This window comes from Aphelocoma coerulescens, chromosome 18, assembly GCF_041296385.1.
Source record: "Aphelocoma coerulescens isolate FSJ_1873_10779 chromosome 18, UR_Acoe_1.0, whole genome shotgun sequence".
Taxonomy (NCBI): Eukaryota; Metazoa; Chordata; class Aves; order Passeriformes; family Corvidae; genus Aphelocoma; species Aphelocoma coerulescens.
Genome location: NC_091031.1, coordinates 12,290,425 through 12,297,532, shown reverse-complemented (window position 1 = coordinate 12,297,532; position 7,108 = coordinate 12,290,425).

Genomic DNA, 7,108 nt, shown 5'->3' with positions numbered 1-7,108 from the left:
CACTGGGTTTTCTGCCATGCTATGAGCCCATACAAGCTTTGCAGTGCCCTGCAAGCTGAGGCAGCTGCTGACAACAGCCTGGGAGCAAAGCTGGTCCCACACCATGCTCCAGAGGTGCCAGCACCTGTGGTGGAGAAAACCTGAACCTTCCTGTGCTATTTTCCATCTCCTATCAGAAAAAATGCAACCAAGGGGAAATTAATGGGGATCAGCTCATCCTGGTGCCCCCTGACCTGTTGGTTTTAAGCTGCAGATTTTACCTAAATCTCGGCAAGGTGCATCCAACCCCTGTGCTTTGTGTTGTAGCACTCAGCTCCTGAGCTGCCCTCCAGCACTGCTGGATCTTCCCTGCTCTAATGAATCAATCCCATAATATTCCACTCCTGCATGCGTGACCTCCGTGCACTGTAGGGCTGTTTGCAGGGTTATCCAGGTGCACCGCCGAAAGTACAAGCTCCCAACACTCTCTCCCTCCTGTAGTTTATAGCTCTCACTGTTCTGGCAGGGAACAAAAGGATCTGACCTTCCTGAGGGCGAGCAGGGAAGTTACTAAATAACCGAGTTCTCCTTCCCCCAAAAGGCTGTAAATTGTGCTGAAATAGTGTTTCCACGATATGCCAGATGAGAAGCTGTTGTCGGCCACAGAATGATTTTTAATTGAACATGAACCAGAGGAAATGCTTTACCCTGGAAAACTCCCACCTTCTCTCTCCTGTAGAGCACATGCATGCTGCCTGCTTTTCTCTCATCCTAATGGAAGCAGTGCCAGGATCCCGTGGGTCAGGGAAGGTTCTGGTCCACCCCCAGGAAAGGACACAGAGATACCATCCAGCTTTCAAATCACTGCTGGTGTCTCCTTGGAGTGCTCAGGGACAGCTCATGGTCTTTGGACCTGCTGAAGATTTGGACATGTGATGGGGTCAGGGAGGGCAGTCCTGGAAAGCCCACAGCACCTTGTGGGTTTGGGTGGCTTGTTTTGTTTTGTGGACAGCCTAGAAGGGGCATTGAGCAACCTGGTCTAGTGGGAGGTGTCCCCACCCATGGCAGGGAGTTGGAACAAGGTGCTCTTGGAGGTCCCTTCAAACTCAAACTTTTCTGGGATTGTGTGGCAGGCCCACTGTGCCAGAGGGATTAGGAAAAATACAGGAAATGGCTCTGCTCTGTTGAGAAAACCTTCATTAATGGTGGCAAAACAAGGCCGCAAAGCCAGAAGGCGAATGAACTGGATTTGTCCTCCAGCTGCAGCTTATATTTCTGAAGAAGACAAGACAAAAGTGCCACAGGACACTTCTCTTTTTACCTGTGCAACTTTTATTGAACACCCTAAAAATCTTCCCTTCTTTAGAATTTAATCCTTCAAAAATGGCTCTTACACACTTTTTCTCCTCCTCTTGGTTATTTTTTTCCATGCTTCGACATTATTAAGTGAGGAACATTACTGAGATCCAAAGTGTGGAAGAAATGGTTCACAGCCAAAATGTTCCGCTGGAAAAAAAAAAAAAGAAGTATTTCCATGGCTCCTCTAAATGCAGCCAACTTGGTTTTCTGTGGCTCCAGTTTTATAGGAGAGATTTCTGAAGTCCTACCCTGAGGTCACCAACTTGTGGGAAAGTACTTGTGATTTCTCCCTCCCCAGCCAATAAGTATCAGTGCTACTTTTCACACTATTGCAGAATGACCCTAATTAGGCTTATTAAAGTTAGTTCTATGCTAATGTTGTGGCCATGATCCTGCAAACACCTCTGCATATGTACAGTCGTTATTGATGTTAAGAGTTCCTGCTAAAGCCAGTGAGGCTGTATCTATGCTGAAAACTGGGTGTGTTTGTCAGGTTGTCAGGGATGGTGAGAACAAAAGCTGTGGCCAGATATTCACTGCATTTTGTTGTAAGAGAAGACTTTCTGATCACTGCTGAAATGTTTAAGATTGGTTGTCTAGAGATGGAAGCAAGAGTTTTACATAAAATAAGACCTGAACCAATAATTTCCTCAAATTAAAGCAGAATCCTGAGGGTTTGTTTTTTTTCCTGTCAAGGAAAAGATGAATTTAACATTTTTATACCATGTTATTGTGTCTGAGCACTATACTGGTGTCTTCATTCCTCCCTACCAAGCATTGCCGCTGCTGCACCAGTTGCAGTTTCCTCATGACCTTCTTCTTCTTCGGGGCAGTTTCCCGAGGAAGGAGCAGCACTGGGAAGGCTGGCTCGTGCCTCATGCAGCTTTACCACCCAGAAATTTTGTTCGTACCCATCCTGGTACCCCTAAAGTTAGCAGTAGCTGCAGGAGGTGACAAGAGGCTTGAAGCTGTGTCAAGCCTGGGTGCTGCCAGCTGACCCGTAAGTAAAGCTGGCCTTGCACCCTCCAGGGCTGGATCTCTGCCTTGGCCTGGGATCAGATGTCCCTGGCGATGCCAGTAGCCTGTCTCTCACTCGTTTCATGCCTCTATAAGACAGAGCACTTTTTTCTCATGCAACTTCTGAGCTTTCTCCTTATCAGGTCTCTGCTGCTGGGTTGTGATTTCCAGGAAAGGCCTCCCGGTGTCTGTCTTTGTTCTTTGGCTAACTGGTGCCTCAGGAAGGAGATGTGCATGGTGGACATGAGTGTGCCCCAGGTTTGGTTTGCCATAGCAGGTCCTCTTGAGAACTTGTCAAGCTTCACCACTGCTGTGACTCACCATGTGTTTTCTCCTCTGGGTTATGGTTCATTAAGTGATTAAGTAAACTTATTGCTCCTTTGATAGAGGCTACATGAGAACTTCCCATTGAGTTTCTTAAGAGTTCTTGGTTTTGGTGGTTCTGAGCTATTCAGAAGCCTGGTGTTGAATGTGTTGGAACAGATGGAAAGAGTTCAATTGATTTTGGGGAGAAGTTTGCTTTAGGCCACTCATGAAGAAGAAAGGATACTACTTAAAGATGTTCTCTGAAAGTATTTCTTCCTTCCCACTAATTTTCCAAGAGCTGAGGAAGTGGGCAGTCTGATTATGCAGAAGAGCCACCACAGGTCAAGGGAAGCCCTCAGCCCTTGCCTGGACCCAGAGGGCAGCTGCGTGTGAACAGTGGCTCCTCTCACAAATCCATTGCTACTCTTTGCTGTGGAGATCCCTAATTAGACAGGAGCACTGGAATCTTTCCAACACGTCTCCCCTGCTGGCTGCCCTCCCATTTGGTCATGCTAAACGAGTAGGTAAATAGGCTTTTCATGAAATCTAACACCCGCCCTACCTAATCCCCCCTGCCTTCAAACTGTGGGGCTAATCAGTTGTTTTGACATAACTGGGATCCAAATTCTATAAGGAACATTGCCAAGAAAAGTTCAAATCCAAGACCAAGATTAATGAGAACTTCAAAGAAATTTGCCACCAAATGTTACTAATTTAGTACACCCTCTGTTTGAAACCAATGACCTAATTGGAAACTATATTCTTTAAAAGCCTTTATGTTCCAGCTCTTTAGTATTCAGGAGGTGACTTCTGAGATCAGAGTGGGTTTATGTCATTTGGTAGGACAGGACTGTTGATTTCCACTCCCACCTCCCTAAAACTGGGATAAAATATCCTGCATTAGGTGATTGTGCTCTAAATGCACAATAAATAACAGATTTGTAATCAGACAAACAATTTCCTTCTTCTCTCCAATAACTGAGTATAATATTACAAATCCCTTAAAGCTGGTTAGAGAAATGAAAGGTCTGACTGACTTTGCTGCTTAACATGTTGCCAAAAAATCAGCACATCAAAAAACTGTACTTAGTGTAAAAATACACGTTGTTTCACAGGGCCATTGATAGTACCTCTGCCTTCCCAGAGTTTCACCGAGGTCTAAATGACTGTATCTTCTGCACTTGGCTATGGATTTGGGAAGAAAACCTGAGGGGAAAATCAGATCATTGATGCCTTAAGCAAAGATCAATCAACCTGCGGTGGAAGTCAGGCATGCTGTAGTCAGCTCAAGCACTTCTCTGTGCCTTGTGTTCTTCCCAGTACTCCACAGAGCTCCACATTTTCCTGAGAGGGTCCTGCTGTCACCTGTGATGGGGTTGCTTGCCCTGCATCCAACTATGCTGATCCTCACCCGTAGGGCCAGGACAGAGGCAGCTCATGCTGGAGACCCCGCAGGGTTTTCCCAGCAGATGAACTCAGATAGAATGAGGTCAAGGTGGGACTTGTCTCACCTGCTGCTGTAGGTGGAAGTTTTGTGTAAATATACATTCTAAATCACTGCTTTCGGTATATTTGGAGGAGGAAAATTTCTCTACATTGGCCACCTACTTTAGTGTGAACTTTACCATCCTCTGGTACTGGCTGTTTCTCTGCTCTGACTGCAGGGAGACTGTGTGACAGATGAGGGTTGTATCTTCGTGTCCTGAGCATCAGTGAGGATCAGAGAATCACAGATTCCCAGAATGGTTTGGGTTGAAAGGTACCTTAAAGCTCATCCAGTTCTACCCTCTGCCATGGGCAGGGACATCTTCCACTACCCCAGGTTGCTCCAAGCCCCATCCAAGCTTGCCTTGAGCACTTCCAGGGCAGCCACAGCTTCTCTGGACCACCTGGGCCAGGGCCTCACCACCCTCACAGAGAAAAATGTCTTCCTAATATCCCATCTAAACCTACTCTCTGTCAGTGTGAAGCCATTCCCCCTTGTCCTGGCATTCCAGGCCCTTGTAAACAGTCTCTCTCCATCTTTCCTGTTGGCTCTTCAGGCACTGGATGGCCACAATGAGGTTACCCCAAAGTCTTTTCTTCAGGCTGAACAATCCCAATTCTCTCAGCCTTTCCTCACAGCACAGCTGCTCCAACCCTCTGGTGAACAGGAAGCAGCTATGAAGCAAAGTCTTCTCAAAAAAAATCCTCATTGGTTAACTGGGCAGAATAACAGCTCTGGAAGGATCTGTAGAGAAGATTTTGATCCATACCCCTGAATAACCATAAAGTGAATTATTTGGGATATACTGCAGCTCATTTCAGACACTAGAGGACCTGGGATACCTAATTTGCCAACGCCACCATCTCCCATGAAGTCTGTACCACAGTGGTGAGGCAACAAACATACTGTGGAAGAAGTAATGTCATATTTTGACATAAAGCCAGGCTTGAGCATAAAGCCAGATTCTTACCTGCCACTGCACAGGAGGGAAAGAAGCTTCTCTGGAGCCAGGGGACACAGCATTCAGACCTGACACACTCTGAGGATTTTGTAGTAATTTGGACATAAAAGTTAGTTTTTAATGGAGGTTACATGATCTCTCAGGCTGAGAGCTGGTGTTTTCTGTTCCTAAATCACAGTGGAATTCCCCCTTTCTGCATTAATTAAACTGCAGAGAGTAGTTATCAGTTTAAAAATAAATAAAGGAATAGCAAAAAAGAAAGGGCTAGAGCAGTTTGGATACATTCAACCTTTAAGAAAGATTCCTTGTTTTCACATCAGTGATATTTTGCCAATAACAGCTTAGTGAACATCAAGGAAGGTTTTTCTTGGGTTATTTTCAGAAAACAGTTTAAAAAAATTTTAAAAGCCTAAACCAAATGTGGTCCTTTGCTGGCTGAGGAGCTGATTCCTGCTGGGTGTATGTATGGTTGGATACTCAACCTGATGGTAATTGGTGAGGTTTGAGCAAGTCCAGCTCAGCTGCAGGATTCTCCCCCACCAAAGACGTTTCTGTGCATGTCCAGAATTACCAAACTCATTTATTAGATGTTTATTAATTTATGCTCAATGAGGATCCTTCCCCACTGCAGTGAGGGCAGCATCCCCTGGCAGTGCTCAATGCTGTGTTAGCAATCCTGCATCTGCTGAGGAGAGCTGGATATTGGAGTGATTTCCTCTTCAGGCCTTACAGGCCTTGTGGGGTTCATGCCACCTTAGGAGTCTGGGCAGAGTTTGAAAGGCTTAAGTGTAGGAGAGACCAAATTTCCAAGGAAAGGGAAATTTGTGTTTTATAAACCCCACAGTACCCATTTTGCTCACATCCATTTTATTATTATAATTACTTAGATTATTTTTTAGAAGAGGAAAAACAATATTGAAAGAGTAACTAAAAAAAAAAGCTCAGGAAAAAAGAAGGAAAACACTGTGGTTTCTGTTCAGAAATTTTAACCCTTCAGCAAGAAGAAAGGCTGGATTTTTAGAGGTGATGGAAAAGGCTGATTTGTAGCTAAATAGATTCCACTGTTTCAATCTGCTCTTTTCTTCATTCCTGCCATTAAAGAAGGGTGAATCTCCCATGCCTTTTCTGTGCTTAAATGAGTTGTGACTCTCCAGATGTCTGCAACAAAATTGGGCATTATAAATACACATATAAAATAAATATTAGATATATGCACATGCATGATAAATATACATGCATAATGCAGTTCAAGTGGGTTTAGAGGGCAGGTCCAAACTCCAGAAGATCCTTTCTGCCTTTACCTCTGTGTGATGGGCACTAGAAAAAGCTTACCCATGGGGAGTCTGTGCTTCTGGCTGCTCCACCACAGGCAAGTTACTGGTGCACAGGGCTGCTGCTGTGGGGCTTTTGAGGGGAATAAACCCCAGAATTTTCTGCCAATGGGAGGTCTAATTCCCACAGGAATGCCTGTTGCGGAGACACCCGCTGTGTCCATCCTTGCTGGGGTGCACTGAGAGGGGAACACTGGAGCTCAGCCCAGGAGAAGTGGGATTGAGAAGGGGATGGGGTGCTGCAGCAAATCACCTCTGTCGGCTAATGGAACATTAATGGATCATGCTCAAGCAATGGAGCAACTGTCTCCACCCCTGGCTCATCTTGTCTGATTTCTTGCAGGGCTCACTGACTGATGTTCTGTACGTGAGGCAGCACCAAATGTCTGTGACCCCCTGCCAGGGCTGCCTGTTAGGCTCTGAGTCTGAATGAGGATTTTCAGCCTCAAACAAGTGATTTTATGTGAACTAGATAAATAATTCGTCTGTTGGTGTTTGAGGCCTCTTTTCAGATTCCAGCAGAGAGATTATAATCCTGTAAATGCTTTGGAGTGTGATAATTTCCAAAGTAAGTGAAACCTCAAACCAGGGATGATGGTTGCTGGATACCCTGTTTTCTCATAAAGACCTCTCATCCCTTTTTCGGTTCTCTCCGTCGTGGAAGCTGCT